Here is a 21069-nt window from a genome sequence, read left to right as displayed (position 1 = left end):
GTAGAAATTCATAACAGAGTTGAGTATTCCTTTCACTGACTCGAACTTTAAGAGAAAAGTTTGTTAGTTGGACCTTATTGGCTTCATGCTCACAGATGATCTCCTTAGAGAACCTCTATTTATGTCCAGCTCTCTGTGAGATCTTTTCCATAGATCAAAAGTTCTTCTGGTCCTGGAATACAAAGATCCTCCTTCATCCCAAACCTTTAAAACAGAAACATAAATCTCAGAACAAAAAATAAATTCATACAGCAGCTCACTAAAAACAAATTAAGAATTGTCAGCATGTGACTATATGAATAGAAACAGATTTGAAAAGAAGCCAGACTCGTGTTAAAAGAGTTGCATCAGCTTGCAACATTTGATATTTAAGATTTAAATGTCCCTGCTTTCACAGTTGGATATAAAAACTGTTCAATCTCAACAGCTGAGTAGATTTTTGGAAAAACTGAATTTTTAAAATATATTTTCATTGCAGAGTTGACAGTATGTTTGTGAGGGCTTAATTCACAAAGACACTCCGATTAGAGAGTCTGAGAGCATCACAGCAGGAGTTCCTCCTCATACTGCATCTCTTCAGTGCCAGGAGGAAATTGCCTGCATCAAGGCCTGCTGGCCGGTCGACCTGGGCACTTGAATATCACTGCCCATTGTTTGCAGTCTTCAGGTGGAGGCCGATCCGACCACACTATGAACCCAATCGTATCTCACAGTCCAGAAGAAGTTTTGTGAGTTGTCATTAATTAATGTTTATTTAATTATGCATATCTTTCTATAATTATTCTTACCCAACAGAGTGCAGGTTCAGTGTTGTTAGTTTCTTGTAACTCTAGTCAGTATCCCAGCAATTGATGACAGAATTGTTTGGTATGTTTGCTGAGAAATTCCTGTGAACAGATTTTTGTTAGATTATCACTAATCTTCTTATTTCCAGCCATCACCTTAACAGAAATTACCAGACCAGCTTTGAGTTTCTATTGTAGAGGTGGCATTAGATTTTAGCTGCTCCTCCAAATCATCAATTCAAACCAAATCTGTCTTTGCCCAAGTCAGCATAGGACGACTTTTCCAAAGAACATGCAACATTTTGTCTTGAAGAGAATCCAGTCATCTGAGCACTGCTGACTCTGGTTTCATTAGACAAGGAGAACGAACAGAAAGAAGTGGAACATTAGTGAAATAACATCAAAAAAAACAAATAGATGAAAGAAATCACTGTGTGTATATTTAATGTTTCAATAGCTAAAATGGCTAAAGCAAAGATTTCAACGGTAGAGTGCAGATAAATAAATTAAGCTACCATTCTGGTGATGGACCACAAACACCAGTCCCCTGAAAGTCCGAGAGGACACCAAACATTGGTCCCTGAATGGAAAGGTTTCCTCAGTCATCAGTTCAAAGACTTAAAAACACATAAAACATGTTGAGTCCTGTCGCTTCACTGAAACTAAACCATTACCTGAAGAGGATATGAGGCCCAGGAACCTCTCCGACCCGTTTCTTCTGGAATTGGGTCGGACGTCGTCTTTAGAATCCAACAAATCAGCTTTGTGGTCGATCTGCTCGTAAAACTATAGGCCATCATTTCCAGTTCAACTGACAATAATGTCAAACACAGGACTAGCAGAGGCTAGTGTTAGCTCATGCTAAAAGACAAATCATGTTCATGCCGAACAACAATACAAAGCACACAAGACTGCAGATTTGTGACAAACCATGAGGACGGAGCCTTCCTTCAGTCCAGGTATTGTGGTAAATCCTGTCTGTTCGGTTGGTAGTTAGAGGAATCCTTCCTAAGCTGATTGGTGCAAACTACAACTTTCTTTGGCAACATCACATTGACCTTGATGGCAAAAATACAATGAAGCTTTGTAGCTCTGTGAACCTTTTCCAGCAGCCATTGTACAGCGGTAGCTTGGAATGAAGTGGGCGGAGCTCCATTTGGGTTGCCAGGTGAGTGACTGGGTTTGGCTTGGGGTTGCTAGCTATGAAATTATGACGCATCAATTTAAAGGTTTTTGAAACAGTTTCAAAAACGACATATGAAACACTTTTCCCAAAAAACTGCTGGGTGTTTTGTTTTATTTTTGCCCTTATATTGTCTCTGGGAACAGGAGATGACCAAATGGAAAGATGGAAACATGCTAAATGTGAACTTTGCATAGTAGGAGACGTTCAATAAAATCAAGAATATAATGGACATCCCTGACCGTCTCTTCATGACTGCTTGGTCTTGGAAAAAACAACATCTAACCCTGGCAGTGCAACACAGACGGTTTCAATAAGTGAGAGTTCATAAACAATGAGAATGAAGAGACAAAACGACCAGCAGATTATTAAGGTGGTGATGACTTGTATATAGAAATTCATGGCACATTTAATGAAACTTTAAGAGAACAGTTAGTTGGACCTCAGTCGAGCGTTATGCTCACAAATGAATTTGTTCTGAAACCCGTTCTCTGCTGGTTTCCAGCTCTCTGAGGGATTTAGTCTTGGAACCACCAGAGCTTTTGGTCCTAGTTGTATCTCCACGTCCTTCATCCAGAACCTTTAAAACAGAAACATGAACCTCAGAACATAAAATAAAATCACACAGCAGCTCACTAACATCAGACTGATAACTGGCAGCATCTACATGTTTTGTCTCTATACCAGCAGCAAGGCTTGGTGGCATCAGCCAGAGGGTTCAGGTCCCACAGTGAGGACAGACTGAGGACTGAAGGTCTCCATGCCTGAACTCAATCACCTTCAGCACCACTGACCCAAAGGCACAAGAAAACCCAGCTGCAGTTTGCTCTTAGCGATATTAGGAGGATGAAGAACGGTTTTGTTTTTCTGTACTTCTTGAGTCTGATCAGACGTCTGAAGCTCATGCTGAAAAGAACACCTGCCCACTGTGAAGCACGGTGGGGACCCAATGATGCTCTGGGGCCGCTTCCCTTCCTCTGGAAACTTGCAGAGTGTGGAGGTCAAGATGGAGTCAATCAGGATATCCTGGGAGAAACTGTCCTGCTGTCTGAGGACGGATGAAGCTTGAGGAAACCCAGTAAGCTTTGACATCATTGGACGTCCAAACAGAACAATGAACCCAAACATATCTCACAGTCCACCAAGGTTTGGTTTAGAAGAAGTCCTGGAGAAGTCAGTTTATTTAACTCTTCTACAAGTGTGTCAAATATATTTATATTTCTACTTCAACATGTATATTTTTAGAGAATAGTTCTTACCCAAGAGTGTCTACATTTCCAGTAATCCAGGTCCAGGTGTTGTTAACTTCTTGTAATCCCATCCAGTATCCATGGTGAATATCATGGTAGTACTTGATGTGTTTACTGACAAATTCCTGTGAACAGATTTTTTTTTATTTACTTCAAGTCATCAATTTTACAGAAACTTCCAGATTGGCTCTAAACTGCTCCATGTGGCGTTAGATTTTACCTGCTCCTGCAGATCATCAATAACAACCAAATCTGCTCCTCTTTCCTTACAGATCGTTCGACTTTGTTCCCAGGTCTTCCAAGGAGCTGGTTTGTCGTAAAACATGTAGCATTTTTTTTTGAAGAAAATCCATTCAGCTGTGCAGGGCTTACATACTGGATCCATTAGACAAGAGGAAATATCATTAAAAAGTGAAACATTAGTAAAATAACTCCAAAAAGAACAAAACATAAATGTATAAAAGATATCCCAGTGTCTATATTTAATGTTTCACTCGTCAAAATTGATCAAAGATTTCAAAGAGTGCAGATCAATAATGGAAAGTGATTAAGTTAAGCTACCATTCTGGTTAGAAGTGGTGTACCACAGGGCTCTGTGCTCGGTTCTCTCAAAAACAACAGTATTCTCTGAAATCAAGACTTTATTCTAAACTTGTTGCTACTGAATCAGTTTTTCTCCAGCCCAGCAAAGGCCCTGGCTCACCTTACTGTCAGACCAGCACTGAACCTGTGACTATTAGGTTAGGTATGTTTTGAACAGCTATTTATAACTGAAGATAATAACATTTAAAAAAATAACACAATGACTAATCCAGAGTTTCAAAGGTAATGTGTAAATCTAATCACTTTTGTTGAGGCAGTTGTCTTTAACTGAAAAGGTGTCAAACGTCTGGATGAATTCCAGAGTCTCCTTCATCTCATCTCTCTTGGCTCAGTTTATTAATCTGTCGGGTCAGCTCATCTCTCTCTCGATTCAGCTTATGTTTGTCCTGGCTCAGCTCATCTTTCACTTGGCTCACTTTGGTAAGCTCCGCTCTCACTTGACTCATCTCGTCTCTCTTGAGCAAAAAATTTTCCTTTTCTACACTCAGATGTGCTATTTCTTCTATCGCCTTGCTCATCTCAGCTTTCACTCGGTCCAGCTCCTCTTTATTTCGGAACATGTCCTCTCCTTCTTGGCTCATTTGGTCCAGCTTGCGCATCTTAATCGTCGTTCTTTCCTTAATCAGTTTCTTTCTTTCTGTTGTCAGATCATTGATACTTTCCTGTTGCATTGTCATTTTTATGCCCACTATAAAAAACACAAAGTATTCAGTCAGTGAAGTCAATGAATCTATCTGTATCAGAGAAGCATCAACATTTTCAGTTTCTCTGTCAGATCTTTTCAGGATATCAGACAGTATTCTCAGTTTAGAAACAAAGAACAATAAATTGATTTAATATTTCATTAACTTGCTTATCTTTGGGTGCTACACGGTGGTAGAACTGTTGCTTTGCAGCAATAAGGTCCAGGGTTTGAATCCTTGGAGTCTATATGCATGAAGTTTGCATGTCCCCAGATTTTCTCTGGGTACTCCGGCTTCCTCTCAGAGACCAAACTCATGACTTTCAGGCTAATTGGGCTCTCTGAATTGCCCTCAGGGGAGAGTGTGTGCGTGGTAGTTTGCTCTGATAGGATCCGCATTGCTCCATCACAGAGCAACGCGGATCCTATCAGCCTGCTTTGACAACCAGTGGATGGATGGATGTTTAATGTGCTAATATCGTGTACTATACAATTTTATTGCTAATTACACTATTTTATGCATGTGTGGAAATAACAAAATGACCAATCCAGAGTTTCAAAGGTAATGCATAAATCTAATCACTCATGTCGAACGTCTTCACTTTAATTGGGCTGATTTCACCAAGGTCCTTAAACTCCTCCACTTCAGGCAGAGACTACCGCCACCTCAGAGGGCAAAGGTCAGACTCATGGCCTCAGACTTAGAGGAGTTTACTGGAACCATGGGCTGAAGAAACCAGCAGAGACACATCGTCATTGAAAAAGATGAGATCCTGAGGTTCACCAACCAGACAGCGTCCTCTCCACAACTTTAGATCTTCCATATTAAACTTTAACACCTTTATGGGTTTCAAGCTGAGCAGCATTAAGTTAAGTTGATTCTTGGTGACACTGCAGTGTCCCTGACTTTTAATCAATGTTCATAACCCTGCCTGCTGGTAGACTCTTGTATCTGATGCTTTAAACCTCTAAAAACATGTTATAAAAGAAGATAATTAAAATATATTGGGTTGAAATTAAACTCACTGTAGATGATTATTCCAGCTGCCATGACAACGAAAATCCCCAAGGACCCCAAGAACAGACGAGACTGAAGGGGTGATGATGGCTCATCTTCTTTTTCACCTGAAAAACAGTGAAACTGTGGTTGAATCAAACCCTTTTGAGCTGAGCTCCAGCCAACACAGGAAAAAGCTACACAAGAAAATTGATTCCTTGTGTTTTAAGCCCAATGCAATGCTCAGGAGGAGCGCTGATGTCGCGGTGGGACAGCGGGGTTGTCCTGTCACACAGTCCATTCTGAAAACATACATGAAAAACCTTGTTGCAGAAGCGCACGCCGGGTCAGTGTGACCCCGCTAGTCTGCGCACAGAGGTAAAAACTTATGGGATCTAAACAGGACTGGGTTACTTGAGTAATTTCTTTCCAGTAGAGAAGTTTTACTATACTGTACTTTTTACTTTTATTTGGGCAACTTTATGAAGTATTGCTACTTGAGTAAAAATGTTCAATTAAATAAAGCATAATAATATTTTAACCAAAACTTCACCAGACACAGACTTGCAGTTTTTGTTAAAGTTTCATAAGTTTTATTTTGAAACAAATTGATTTTGAATCTTTTTTTTTCTTTGTCTAATTTTATTTGGTAACAATATTAATAATTTTCATTCTGATCTTTGAAATAAGGATATTTCTACATAGCCCTACATTTTGGTCAGTCCTGATTATGTAATTCTTAAACATTAAATGATTGATAATTTGATCAGTTTCTCAGTCCTGGAGTAGCTTTTTTTTTTTTTTACCAAATACTTGTTAACTCTTGCTTCAGTAATTTCTTCAGTGGCTACTTTTGTACATTTACTTGAGTAAAAATATGTTGAAAATAAGTTGAAATAGTTCTTTTGTTACCTGAGTGCAATTTTTGGACATTCTGCTCCCCTCTGGGTCTAAATATGTTGGATAATGACGACGATGCCGTGATCGTCAGCGCTGGTATGGAGCAACTGTTTGCGCTCAGCATTATATGACATTAAATATAACGCAAGAAAGCGTGACATCATGACTGTCAAGAGCATGAAGGACACTAAATTATCTTTCCCTGACTTCACTCTGTCTGGCAGCAGTAAAGTCAGAGATGAGAAACATTTGGGACGTTTCATCACTGCTGACCTCAGACTCTGCAAACACATTCACACTCTGTTCAAAGCTCAGCGAGGCTCTTCACTGAGTTTATATGATAATGGATGATCCTTTTATTGTTTTAGTGGCCTTTTGTTGTTGTTTTGCCTGTTTTTGTTTATTATAAACCATATATGTACCATATAAAGTTTGATTGATTGACTAATTAGATAAGCCGATCTCTGAAGACCACAGGAGGAAAAAAGTTGCATTTAGGTGATAAATGTTCTTTGACATTTTATGTTTAGATATTATTTGAAAATATAATTATTATTAAAAAATAAAGTGTTTAAAGTAAACTTAAATTCAGCTTTATTGAAAATATATAAACATTTGCATTTTAACAGTTAATTTGTTGATGAAAAGTATTTTTTGTTAAGACTGAATAAAATTTGATCTACAAGAAAATTTTTTTTTTTCTAAATACTAGAAGAAAATTTAAAATTGCTAGGTTGGCAAAAAACTGTGTACATGTTTACTGTATGATTTCATTTTTCTTGCAATCACAGCTGGTGTTTTTTTTTTTTGTAAAAACAATGGATCTTTTTTACTGTCCTGCACTTTTTATGTTTCATCAAGAACTTTGAATTGTTGATGAAATGGGATAAACAAATAAAACTGCCTTGCCAAGAGATTTCTCTGATGTTGAAAAGCGTTAAGTTATATGAAAAAACCGACTATAACTTATTTAAGAGCATTTGGATAGTACTGTTACCTTTCAATCCCCATAAATATATAACATATATTGAGCCACTTACTATTTTTGCTACTGAGTGTAGAATAGGAGTCATCATCCTCGGTGCTCGACATCCTTTACAGAGAAAATAATAAAGATTAGAAAATGTCCAACGTCTCCTTTGATGATGATTAATCAAACTGAATACAAAATTGTGGGATAGGGTGCGTTGAATATTGGTGAGATCATAATGAACCACTTCATGTATACAGATGACATGGTTATGTGAGTGCTTGTAGTGCTGGTCTTCAACAATCATTAAAAACCTCCCAATATGGTCAGGAGTTTGTCAGTAATTGTAAATATCTTTGTTTTATTCTAGATAAAAAAAACTTTCTTATAAAAATCGCATAGCTAATCTATTACAAACATTGAAAATGGAGATTGGGTTTTATTACAGAAATTTATCTTGTTTCGCTCTCAAAGCTAGAAGTAAATTTAGCAGCGACATTCATGCCACTCCTGGATTATAGAGATGTTTTAAATATGAATGCTTCGACCAAATGTCTTCAATCATTGAATACTGTGTATCATCGTGCTTTAAGGTTTATAACCGGTAGCAGACGTTTGACACGTCATTGTGAGTTCTATGCAAAAGCTGAATGGCCTCCTTTAAGCATATGGAGAAACAATCACCTGATGATTCTGATTTATAAATCTGTACTCGGCCAAACTACAGCATAAACTCTCTATAACATAGATCTCTTAGTTCTTTTTCTTTATGCTCTAACATTTTTTTAAACTGAAAACACATTGAACGCTCCAACACACTAAATGTAGAATCATTCAGTGCATTGGAGCATTCAGTGTGTTAGAGCATTCGGTGAGTTGGAGCATTCAGTGTGTTAGAGCATTCGGTGAGTTGGAGCATTCAGTGTGTTGGAGCATTCAGTGTGTTAGAGCATTCAGTGTGTAGGAGCATTTAGTGTGTTGAGCATTCAGTGTGTTGGATTCAGTGTGTGTTCAGTGTGTTGGAACTGTGTTGGAGCATTTAGTGTGTTTCAGTTGTTGTGTGTGGTTCAGTTGGGAACATTCAGTGTGTTGGAGCATTCAGTGTGTTGGAGCATTCAGTGTGTTGGAGCATTCAGTGAGTTGGAACATTCAGTGTGTAGGAGCATTCAGTGTGTAGGAGCATTCAGTGAGTTGGAGCATTCAGTGTGTTGAGCATTCAGTGTGTAGGAGCATTCAGTGAGTTGGAGCATTCAGTGTGTTGGAGCATTCAGTGTGTTGGAGCATTCAGTGTGTTGGAGCATTTAGTGTGTTGAGCATTCAGTGTGTTGAGCATTCAGTGTGTAGGAGCATTCAGTGTGTTGGAACATTCAGTGTGTTGGAGCATTCAGTGTGTTGGAGCATTCAGTGTGTAGGAACATTCAGTGTATTGGAGCATTCAGTGAGTTGGAACATTCAGTGTGTAGGAGCATTCAGTGAGTTGGAGCATTCAGTGTGTTGGAGCATTCAGTGTGTTGGAGCATTTAGTGTGTTGAGCATTCAGTGTGTTGAGCATTCAGTGTGTTGGAACATTCAGCGTGTTGGAGCATTCAGTGTGTAGGAGCATTCAGTGAGTTGGAGCATTCAGTGTGTTGGAGCATTCAGTGTGTTGGAGCATTCAGTGTGTTGAGCATTCAGTGTGTAGGAGCATTCAGTGTGTTGAGCATTCAGTGTGTAGGAACATTCAGTGTGTTGGAGCATTCAGTGTGTTGGAGCATTCAGTGTGTTGGAGCATTTAGTGTGTTGAGCATTCAGTGTGTTGAGCATTCAGTGTGTTGGAACATTCAGCGTGTTGGAGCATTCAGTGTGTAGGAGCATTCAGTGAGTTGGAGCATTCAGTGTGTTGGAGCATTCAGTGTGTTGGAGCATTCAGTGTGTTGAGCATTCAGTGTGTAGGAGCATTCAGTGTGTTGAGCATTCAGTGTGTAGGAACATTCAGTGTGTAGGAGCATTCAGTGAGTTGGAGCATTCAGTGAGTTGGAGCATTCAGTGAGTTGGAGCATTCAGTGAGTTGGAGCATTCAGTGTGTTGAGCATTCAGTGTGTTGAGCATTCGGTGTGTTGGAGCATTCAGTGTGTTGAGCATTCAGTGTGTTGAGCATTCAGTGAGTTGGAGCATTCAGTGAGTTGGAACATTCAGTGAGTTGGAGCATTCAATGTGTTGAGCATTCACTGTGTAGGAGCATTCAGGTATGACATTGACTTCATTCACACTGCAGCCCAAACTGACCCAATCCGATTTTTATGCATTTCTGCCTTATCTTTCTTATCTTTCTATGACAGTCTGAACCACAGATCTGATTTTTACAAGTGCAACCCAGGCATCTTGGTTATTTGGCTCTGAAGAAAATGTGTGTTTGAGTTTTTCAAAAGCCATTGATGCCAAATAAACGTCACTATTCTGCACCCTGATAAACTCAAGTGGGAAGAAAACATCCACCATGGTTTGTTCACGCACTCAGTTTCACACAGTATTAAACTCCATCCCCACTGCAGTCAAACATCTGGTTCAAAATATAAACATTAAATCAGCTGACCTTCAGTTTCCAGCTCTTCAACTGTTTGGATTTAACCTCTTGGACAAAAGCAATTCTAACAAACGAATACGTCAGCATCTAACTCATATTATATTTCCTGTCCGACCAAATAAGAACTCCATTTTAAATTTATTTTCTGATTCAGAGGTTCCATCCAGGGAACTTTTAAGACAAAGATTCAACTTCGACATTAACATCTGTACCTTTTGTGACAACGACATTGAAACAACAGATCATGGTTTTTTCTATTGTGTGCAAACTGCATCATTTTGGAGAAACTTTCAGGACTGGATCTCAACAAAACTTTCCCTCCATCATCCCTTAAAAAGAGAGGATGTAATATTTGGAACCACCCACAAAGACACAAAAAACCGACCTCTTCTTAACAACCTGCTGATTCTCACGAAATTCTTCATCCACTCCTGTCAATGGGGAAATAGAAAACCGGACTTTTCAGCCTTTAAAAACCTTCTGATGGAGAACCATTTCAGAACCTTAAAATTGATTTAAAAAAACAAGCAGGGAATTAAACTTTTATACGCCTATAACTACCTGACTTTATTTGAGAACTAAAGCCCTTTTGTCTTTTTTCTGTCTTTTTCTTTTTTGTTCTGCGATCCCTCTGTTTGATATCTGACTGGTTTTATTTATTTAACTTTTTTTTCTTTATTTTGTTATTATCTTTTAGTTGTATGTGTGCCTTAAGCCTGTGAAATTTAACTTCTCCATGTATGTATATGCCACGTGATTTTGTATAAGTAATTAATAAAAAAATTAAAGAAAAACATCCACCATGACGGACGATAATGAGTTTTTACTATCAGCATCCAATTTTACTTCCGCAAACACTGAGCACGCTCTTTACGTGTGACGTTACTGCGCATTCGCAGCGGGACATTTTAAGCTCGTTTGGTTTGCAGTTCGCACACGGGAGATCACGGTCGCATTTATTTGGAAATGTGAACGAGCATACACAAAAAAACTGAAAAAAACGAGTTTTCACTATAAATCAGAACTGAGGATTAAAGCCTGCAGTGGGAACTCAGCCATTTTGTTCAATGTACTGAAACAGGGACGATCAGAACGGACTTGCTGCCTCCTCTGTCGCTGTTCTTGGGATGAGCGTCTTCCAGCTGATCGCGGCTCTTTGTGAGAGTTTTCGTTTCTGATTAGGTGTGGACTGGGTGGAGCGGAAAACGCGGATGGCGGAAGCGTCAAGGTGTGTCGCGCCTGTCTCTAGGCAACCAGGACAGCAGCTCCTGCTGGCAGCGGGCAAAGGGCAGGTGGAAACCCTAAATGCAGCTAAAATGTTAGGTTGACAAGAAATATTGTACAACGATGTCACAATTGTCCTGTATTTTGGCAAACTCCACATTAGTAATTAGCATTTAGGCTAGCGACAGGAAACGGCAACTTCTAAATAACTCAAAATACAACCGATGTCAATAAAAACCCTCTCATGCTGCCCTGAACTTACAAACACTTCTAACAACGGCTCCTATCTGTGACTTCCACACTTAACTCACCTGTGGAAACAGATAACTTCGGGACGGATTTCGCCCTCAAGCCGGGCAGCTCCCACTGAACTGACCAACGTCTCTATCTAACCACGGACTCGCTGCGCTCTCGGCGGATGTGCACATCGGACGCGAGGTTTTCAAAGCGTTCTTCGGTTACGGCCATATTCGTAGCCCTACGTCACCAGAGACAAAGTAAATTGTTAACAGTTGACAGAGTTGGGTGGTACCGAGTCCCTTTCTGTTAAAAAAACAAACAAACAAACCCGAAAAGGACAGAAAGAAAGAAAAGAAACGTTTAGGAGTATTTCAGCTCCGATGTACTTTTTACTTTTACTTGAGTAAAATGTATTACTCTGGGTCTCTATAGTGAATATTCCCACTGTTAGTAACTCCACTTTAACAAAAACTTAGTTTTTGTTAAAATTTCTCAAGTTCTGTATTTAAAAAAGATTAGAAAAATAATTGTTTGTCTGGTTTTGTTATTCATATATTTGTTTTAATTTTGGTCTTTAGAATAAAAATAAATATTTAAAATACAAACTTTGTTTTGGTCTGTCTGATGATGTCAATTTGAAATATTAAATGATTGAAGTGAGAGGAATGCGCCAACATGTCAGGCTGCCTCTCTGGGAATGTCCTGCTGTTTAGAATATCTTCACCTCTTTCCCATTTTGCCAGCGTTTCATTCTGACTCTCATATACTTTCTAAAATCATCTTTCAAAAAGGAAAAAACAACTAAACTGAGTCACAAATGTTCTCAAACTTATTTTATACTCTCATAATTTACACTGACAATTTAAATCTTTTCTTAAACAATTTCCAAGTTTTTTTTTCTAACACTTATTTCTGCACCTTTAGTTAAATGGATGTATTATTCCCTCATCAGAAACATCCCTGGAACGTGGCTTTGGTTCATCCATGCATGTTTGGGAAATCCTTTAATCTCGCAGACATTCAACGTTCGGACGCCTCACAGAACAGCCCTCTTCTGCGACTCCTCTAAACTAGCCAGCAACAATTAGCAAACACCTGATGGAACTGTGCGTCTGCTGAGCTCATCATCTGAGCTGCTTCTCAATGCAACGCTGGTAAAATGTTGGTAAAGTTTCAGAGTTTCAGAAAGCAGAAAGTTGAAAACCAACAGAAACCCGATTGCAAGGAGTTAAAACTGCAGAATGTAACTTTGATAAAAAATCTTTTTTTTTACATATTTATTAAAACGGTTAGTATGAGATAATCTGTGGTTCATTGGATCCTTTACCAGTTTAGATGTCAGTTTATTTTTAGTTTGGCCAATAATTAATTTATTACACTGAGGGTCTCACCAGAAAACACAGGATTTACTTTGAGTTTGTTGATTGCAGCACTGGAGCCGAAGAGCCCGTCCTCTTCTGTCTGAAAGCCTCAGCGAGGTTCCAGGCTGGAGCTTCGTGCCCCAGCATCCAGCCGAGGGAGCCGGCCAACGCACCGTATTGTTGTGAACAGTTCAGATCATAGATCAAACGTTTTCTCTGTCAGGATAAGAAATCCTGAACAATGGAGAGGCAGTGGTTCCTGAGCAGCTGCAGAAAAACAACATCTAATCCTGGCTGTGCAACATGATGGCTTCATCAGGTGAAAGTTCATAAACAATGAGAATGAAGAGACAAAACACCAGCAGATTATCAGTCATGGTGTTATACTTTATACATAGACATTCAGGACACGGTTGAGCTTTCCTGTACAAGCTTTGAGGGAACAGTCAGCTAGATGCACCTTCGGAAAGCTTCATGCTCACAGATGAATTTGTCTTGGAAGAAATTGTCTGCTTTGTTCCAGCTCTCTGAGGGATTTCTTCCAGGCATCAGCCTGGCTTTGGGTCCTGGACTTTTGAGCTGCTCCTTCATCCAGAACCTTTAAAACAGAACCATGAACCTGAGAATAGTCATGTGCTGATCTGTCTTTTATTTTGAGTCAGTGTTGTGATCCAACACTTCAAAAATACATTTAAAACCTTATTTATCATTTAACAGAATGCAGAGGATAATTTTCAGTAAAAGAAAATTGGACAACATGAAAACTATAATAACCCTTAGAGCTGTGGTAAAAGTTATCTTAGTAATCGAGTAATCTATCTATTATTCTGATGATTGAGTAAAATTTGATTTGATTTATTTATCTTCAGTCGATTTAATGGCCTTGCCCAGAATTTATAGCTCTTGATTCCATGTGAACGACTGGATTTGGTTCCTTCGTCACACACAGAAACATACCACTCTGCACCGCCACGCTGCGCTCCACCAGAGAACGGGATGATACGAAACTTATTTTCCGGTTTGTCCGTAAAGCGACATTTACCTGGAGCACCAACTGCAGGTCAGTGGATAGACGGGTGTTCAGTCTATCCGCTGACCTGAATAAATCTTCCCCGCCGTTCGCTCTGAACCGGCCGCCGGCAGCAGCAGCTCCGAGAGGAGAAAGGCTGCCGTACTCCAGACATCGTTCCACTTATTTAAAGATGCTTCTTGGGCTAAAAACCCGACTCTCTTGGGCTAAGAACCCGACTCTCAGAGTACTGGATGCTCTAGGGCTCAAGACGAAAACACTTCATCTGACACAAGGTTCTGGTCATCTTCGTGTCCAAAGTTATGACCATCAAATGCGTCTGGTTCCCATTTCTTCTGGTCCAGACATGCCATTTGTTCTGACGGCTGCTAATTGATCTGGTGCTGCTACCACCTGGACAATGTGACCTCACTGACCTACAGGAAGCAGAGGAAGCAGGTCCAGGCTCTGGCCAAAGGTTTGGAATCGCTGGCATCAGGAATACCTGACATCACTACAGCCAAGGCAAAAGAGGCATGTGGAGAAGCCAAACCTGTCGGGACACGCTGTGCTTCTTAAAGATGTCATGTCAAGAGAAGCGAGTGGCTCATCGTAGTGGTGGTGAATCCCTGCAAAGGCTTTAAAGTTTGTAAAGTGGTATTGGGTTTTAAAAAAGTTTTTTCTGGATTTGTCTCTGAGGTTGTTTTACTTATAAAAGGGGAGCAGGTGTTATAAAGGTTTATGTTAGACTGGGAGAACAGCATTCTGTCAGTACATCACCAAGTATAGTAGTAGGACCCCTAGTGGTCACAATTTTTACTGCAGTGTTATTTTGTATCTTTAGTTTCCCTGTGTGGCGTTAAACCCTTACGTCCTAAACGAAGCGCTGGCGATGCAGACAAATCAGCAGGACCATCATTCCGCCACACTTTTGTTTTATCGGAAAACTTCCAACATTTTCTGAAAAGGGAGACATTTCAGCCGATATCGAGTTATTAATAATTTCACTCCCCCCTTATCAGGGAATGAATTAATGTGAAGGGCACGCTTTTAATAGATGACTGCGAAAATTACTCGTTACATATGGAAAGTTCCAGTTATAGATAAATGTGCAAATATATTTACTCACATTTAAAGAACTGTCTACAATTAGAATATGCAAAAATATCCAGGCGAACATTTTAAATTTAGGACATAAAGAGCTTTAAGCTGTGAGAGGAGGCCAAACAGAAACAGTTTCTTACTCTGCATCATATGTGAGCGTCAGTATAACTGACCCTGATCTCGTATCGCACATGAACAAAGATCATTTTTATACCTTTTGTTTGCTTGAATTCATGAACAGTTGCTCCAGTTTTTAATGAGTGTTTTAATGAAACAAATGTAACCGAGACGTATTTGTACGAGTTGTTTTTTTTTGCATTGAGTCTTCAGTAAAGCTTTGAAGGAATCTTAACGAGCTGCTTTTCTGGACTTATCTGTTGATCTCTCCTACACACACAAGCAGAGGCAGAATAAGGATGAGCTGCGTCTCGAAGGCCCGTCGGGTCCAAACACACGTTTTGCACGGATCAATTGTTGCCACAGGAGGTTACAGCATTTCTCAAACATGCATGAAAGAATCAAGGCAAAACTCCAGGAATGTGTTTGATGAGGGAATAACATGAGGAAAAGCTGCTTTTGCATGATGAAGTGTATACTTTTTAGATAAAACAGTAGATCTTACCCAAGCGTGTCTACATGTCCATCAACCCAGGTCCAGGTGTTGTTAGTTTGTTGTAGCCCCAGCCAGTATCCCCACTGAATATCAGAGTAGGATTTGACATGTTTGCTGACAAATTCCTGTGAAAAGATTTTTTTTAGATCACCATTTATTGTCTTTGAGTAAGAAAGTTCTGGATTAGCTCTAGATTTCAAGCACAGGTGGCTTTAGATTTTACCTGTTCCTGCAGGTCATCAATAACAACCAAATCTGCTCGTCTGTCCCGACAGAACCTTCGACTTTGTTCCCAGGTCTTCCAAGGAACTGGGTCGTCGTAAAACAGGTAGCATTTCTTCTGAAAGAAAATCCAGTCACGCAGGCACGGCTGGCATCCTGGATCCATCAGACGAGGAGAAAAAAAGAAGTGAAACTTTGGTCAAAATGATCTCAAGCAGAAAAACTGGAAGATGATTAGATGAAGCTACTGTTCTGCTTCTGAGTGGCATATATCCTCTCCTAAACAGTATTTGTACTGTTTCATTTAGAACAGCAGAGATAAAAACTGCTGTAAACATGTAAGGAGCTGAGAATGAAGCAGCTCAGACCCTGGATCACTAATAATGGCCACGTATGTTTTGCAAAACTGTTGATAATTGAAGGCTACAGGAAAAAATAATAAGATGAATAATCCACAGTTTCAAAGGTCTATAAATGTAATCACTTTTGGCAGGACAGTAGTCATTAATTGGAAAGATGTCAACTTCTGGAGGAATCCCAGGGTCCATTTCAGGTCCTCTCTCTCTGGGGTCACCTCTCTCTCTGGGGTCACCTCCTCTCTCTCTGGGGTCACTTCCTCTCTCTCTGGGGTCACTTCCTCTCTCTCTGGGGTCACCTCTTCTCTCTCTGGGGTCACTTCCTCTCTCTCTGGGGTCACCTCCTCTCTCTCTGGGGTCACCTCCTCTCTCTCTGGGGTCACTTCCTCTCTCTGGGGTCACTTTCTCTTTCTCTGGGGTCACCTCCTCTCTCTCTGGGGTCACCTCCTCTCTCTCTGGGGTCACCTCCTCTCTCTCTGGGGTCACTTCCTCTCTCTCTGGGGTCACTTTCTCTTTCTCTGGGGTCACCTCCTCTCTCTCTGGGGTCACCTCCTCTCTCTCTGGGGTCACTTCCTCTCTCTGGGGTCACCTCCTCTCTGTCTGGGGTCACCTCCTCTCTGTCTGGGGTCACTTCCTCTCTCTCTGGGGTCACCTCCTCTCTCTCTGGGGTCACCTCCTCTCTCTCTGGGGTCACTTCCTCTCTCTCTGGTGTCACTTTCTCTTTCTCTGGGGTCACCTCCTCTCTCTCTGGGGTCACTTCCTCTCTCTCTGGGGTCACCTCCTCTCTCTCTGGGGTCACCTCCTCTCTCTCTGGGGTCACCTCCTCTCTCTCTGGGGTCACCTCCTCTCTGTCTGGGTCACCTCCTCTCTGTCTGGGTCACCTCTTCTCTCTCTGGGGTCACTTCTTCTCTGTCTGGGGTCACCTCCTCTCTCTCTGGGGTCACCTCTTCTCTCTCTGGGGTCACTTTCTCTTTCTCTGGGGTCACCTCCTCTCTCTCTGGGGTCACCTCCTCTCTCTCTGGGTCACCTCCTCTCTGTCTGGGGTCACCTCCTCTCTGTCTGGGGTCACCTCCTCTCTGTCTGGGGTCACCTCTTCTCTCTCTGGGGTCACTTCTTCTCTGTCTGGGGTCACCTCCTCTCTCTCTGGGGTCACCTCTTCTCTCTCTGGGGTCACCTCTTCTCTCTCTGGGGTCACTTCCTCTCTCTCTGGGGTCACTTCCTCTCTGTCTGGGGTCACTTCCTCTCTCTCTGGGGTCACCTCCTCTCTCTCTGGGGTCACCTCCTCTCTGTCTGGGGTCACCTCCTCTCTCTCTGGGGTCACCTCCTCTCTGTCTGGGGTCACCTCCTCTCTGTATGGGGTCACCTCCTCTCTGTCTGGGGTCACCTCCTCTCTCTCTGGGGTCACCTCCTCTCTCTCTGGGGTCACCTCCTCTCTCTCTGGGGTCACCTCCTCTCTCTCTGGGGTCACCTCCTCTCTCTCTGGGGTCACCTCCTCTCTGTATGGGGTCACCTCCTCTCTGTATGGGGTCACCTCCTCTCTCTCTGGGGTCACCTCCTCTCTCTCTGGGGTCACCTCCTCTCTCTCTGGGGTCACTTCTTCTCTGTCTGGGGTCACCTCCTCTCTCTCTGGGGTCACTTCTTCTCTGTCTGGGGTCACCTCTTCTCTGTCTGGGGTCACTTCCTCTCTCTCTGGGGTCACCTCTTCTCTCTCTCGATTCGCTTGGTTCAGCTTCACCATCTTTCTTTCTTCTATCAGGTGCGTTTTTACTCCTTTAAGGTCTTTAATCCTTCCCTGCTGCTCTCTCATGTTTACATTCACTATAAAAACACACAAATTAGTAAGAAAGTCAGTGAATCTGTCTGCATCACAGAAGTATTTTCAGTTTCTCTCTCAGCCCCTTTCAGGATATCAGACAGTTTGCCGTAGGATAGAACAAGAAGACATTTAACTGAGTTTAGTATTTCATTAAGTTATTTTTGGGCTGCCTCGCAGTTCCACTGCTGCCTTGCAGCAATAAGGTCCTGAATTCCTGGTGTCGGGATCTTGGGTTGCTAGTTTGTTTTGTTCTGTGTTTCTTAGTTTTTTCTATTAGTTCTGCATTGTTTCTACTTATATTTCAGTTAGTTTTTAGTGATTCTAGTTAGTGTGTTTAGTCCTTTTCTTAGTAATGGTGCGTTTAGACGCTTCCGGTTCGACATTTGCACTTTGACTGCAGAGGCTTGACATTCATCAGATGCGTTGGATGTGTTGGTTGGATGCGTTGGATGCGCTGCAACGGCCCTCGATGTGCCTCGACATTGACTTTGAATGTAAACCAGACACGTTTGTTGTGAACACGTCATTCCTCTTATTTTATTGTCTCTTAAGTCTTTATTCTTTAGTGCTACGTTTATTATATAATGCCCTGTGATACTCTCCTCTACCCTGCACACAGTTTCTAATCAGCCATGAGTTTCTTGTTCAGGAAACAGTAGCAGCTGTTTTTCCAGTTGCAGCGTCTTCCAATCCATGGCTCCTTGGTTCTGACCGGAACCAAGGAGCTACTCTAAAAGCTACTCTAAAAGCTACTCTAAAAGCTATTTAAAATGTATTGTATTGAAATGAAACTCACTGTAGACGATATATCCAGCTACCAGGATAGAAGAAATCCACAAACACCCCAAAAACAACAAGAGTTGCAGAGTTCTGATCTTTCTTCTTGTGCTTCGCCTGAAAGGAACAATGAACTTGTTAAGGTATAAAAGTTATAATTCATCAGAACTGTGCCGATAGTCGCTCCATCATATCAAACACAAAGGCTGGGACGGCTATCTGGGACAGTGTTTACTGATAAAAACACACACGCTCATAGCTACAAACACAGCCCTCCTGCTGGGCCCCTCCTCTTGCAGCCTGGTTCAGATGTGATGCGTGAGGTGGCTGCCGGTCACTTGGGCGGACTGAGTGGGTTTCAGCTGGTTTCCCACATTGTGCACTGAACCTTATGAGAGCCATTAACTGCAAGTCTGCATCAAGCTCTAGTAGTGAGGCCTTTGAATATAATATCCCTTTTCTTCTCTTGTCTTCTTGTTACTTTAACCAGAAGTGAAGCAAAACAGGTGGCAGAATAAACACCAGTAGAATAAAGAGCTGTGCAACTGTGTTCATAATGTCTGACAGCCTCTCGTTCTTGGACAATCGATACTGTGTGACAGAGCAAGAACTCTCTCAGGGTCAACATCTCGGATTGGCACCTGAGTGTACGGATTTGTTTTCCTTGGGAATATTTTGTCAAATATTCAAAATGTATCAGGTACTTCTACAATAGCTGTTAAATAGATTTTGTTTGTATTAATGGTCATTACTCAACTACGTACTGATTACTGTTGCAAAAGGAAGTGGTGTGCACCGATTGCAGTTCTCTGGCCGATCACTGATTTTTGATAGACACAACTCAGTGCAGCTCAAATGTTTTACAGTGTGGGTGTTAATGTTACCTGTTAGTCTTCATAAAGCATGTATTGAGTCACTTACGGCTGTCATTGTGTGTAGAAGTGGAGTCATTGTCCCCGCTGTTCTTCATCCTTTAGAAAGAAAACAAGGATTAGAAAAGGTAAGTATCTTTTGTTTGAAGCTGAAGCTCATCGGAAAGCAGGCGGGTTCCTCTCCCCCTCGTCAGGATCCTCAGAATCTGCTTCTGTAAAAACCTTTCTTATCAAGCAGCTGAGGCAGTGTCTCGTCGACGTTTCTGCAGTTCTCCTGCTCTTAATGTATCAATGTATTTCATTATCTTTGCTCTTGTGCAAGAGACTTTCATTTAAAAAGCTCGACCTGATGCCTCCTATGGTGAGCAGCCCCGTTACATTAACTCCGTCCTATTTTCTTCATAAAAACGCGCGGATGTAGAAAGCGTCCAGGTGTGTAGCGTCTGTCTCCAGGCAACCAGGACAGCGGCTGGTTGTCCTGGCAACAGACCGGGACCTTTCAGATTAAAGTTACCTTTAGTGTTAAATATCTTCCGGATATTGGTGAAAATACGGAAAAGTCGGTTCAATATGGAATGCAACCTAATTAAGTACCAAATAAAGGACGATTCCGCATTTTTCGGACGGCTGGCAACCCGAGAAATGACTCAGGTGTTCCTGGGAGACATATTGTACGATGACGTCACAGTTGAGCTGTCCTGCATTTTGGAAGTGCTAAGTTGTCAAGCGCCTCCAAAATGCTAACTGCCGTTAGCATTCAAGCTAGGGCAGTGAACAGTCACTTATAAATATCTCAGAATATAATTGACGTTGATAAAATGCTGTCCTGAACTTATTCACACTTCTAACAACAATGTCTATCTCTCAGTTCTTCACGTGACTCACCTGTGAAAACAGAAACCAGCCTCTTCTACGCCCTCTAGGTCAACCGATCGCTCGGTCGCTCTATTTAATGTCGGACTCGCTGCACACTCGGCGGATATACACAACGTACGCGCTCTTTTCAAACGTTCTTCGGTCCCGGCTGCGGCGGACCGTTATTCCTTTTAAAGCTAAAACTGATCAAATGTGTAATTTATGGTAGTAAAATCATTTTCTGCAGGGCGACAAGGGAGACAAAATAATGAACCAACAAAATGATTTTTCATATTTTATTAGACAAAAAAAACAAGCGTGCAATGGTTCATTACTAAAGTAAATACAAATCTTAAAACATAATAACTACAAAAGCAACAAATACATGAGAAATGATTGAATGTGTAGCATTTTATAAGTGTACTGCATTAAAAATATTATTTACTCTAATGAGCAAAGTTAAAGGCTATCAATGCAAAATAATATGTTGCTTAATGTGAAGAAGTTCTAGTTTTAATAAGCTCTTCCTAATGAAACACAAACATAATCACAATGGTAAAATAATCTCTATACATATATGTATAAATTATGATGGGCATATGACATCATAATTTATACCAAAAGTTACTGAAGAAAAGCAGTGTGTGATAAAAGTATTGAAAAGTAGATTTCTGGAAGTGGCATACA

At 41.1% G+C, this 21069-nt stretch overlaps 2 pseudogenes; both read right to left on the bottom strand.

Moving 5' to 3' along the window:
• Positions 1 to 2359: 2359 nt before the first annotated feature.
• Positions 2360 to 11507, bottom strand: LOC129353559 (CD209 antigen-like; annotated as a pseudogene).
• Positions 11508 to 13137: 1630 nt separating this feature from the next.
• Positions 13138 to 20480, bottom strand: LOC129353501 (neurofilament heavy polypeptide-like; annotated as a pseudogene).
• Positions 20481 to 21069: the final 589 nt, after the last annotated feature.

The sequence above is a fragment of the Poeciliopsis prolifica genome, unplaced genomic scaffold (genome assembly GCF_027474105.1).
Source record: "Poeciliopsis prolifica strain line A6 unplaced genomic scaffold, Auburn_PproV2 SCAFFOLD092, whole genome shotgun sequence".
Taxonomy (NCBI): Eukaryota; Metazoa; Chordata; class Actinopteri; order Cyprinodontiformes; family Poeciliidae; genus Poeciliopsis; species Poeciliopsis prolifica.
This window is presented reverse-complemented; position numbering and strand designations above follow the sequence as displayed.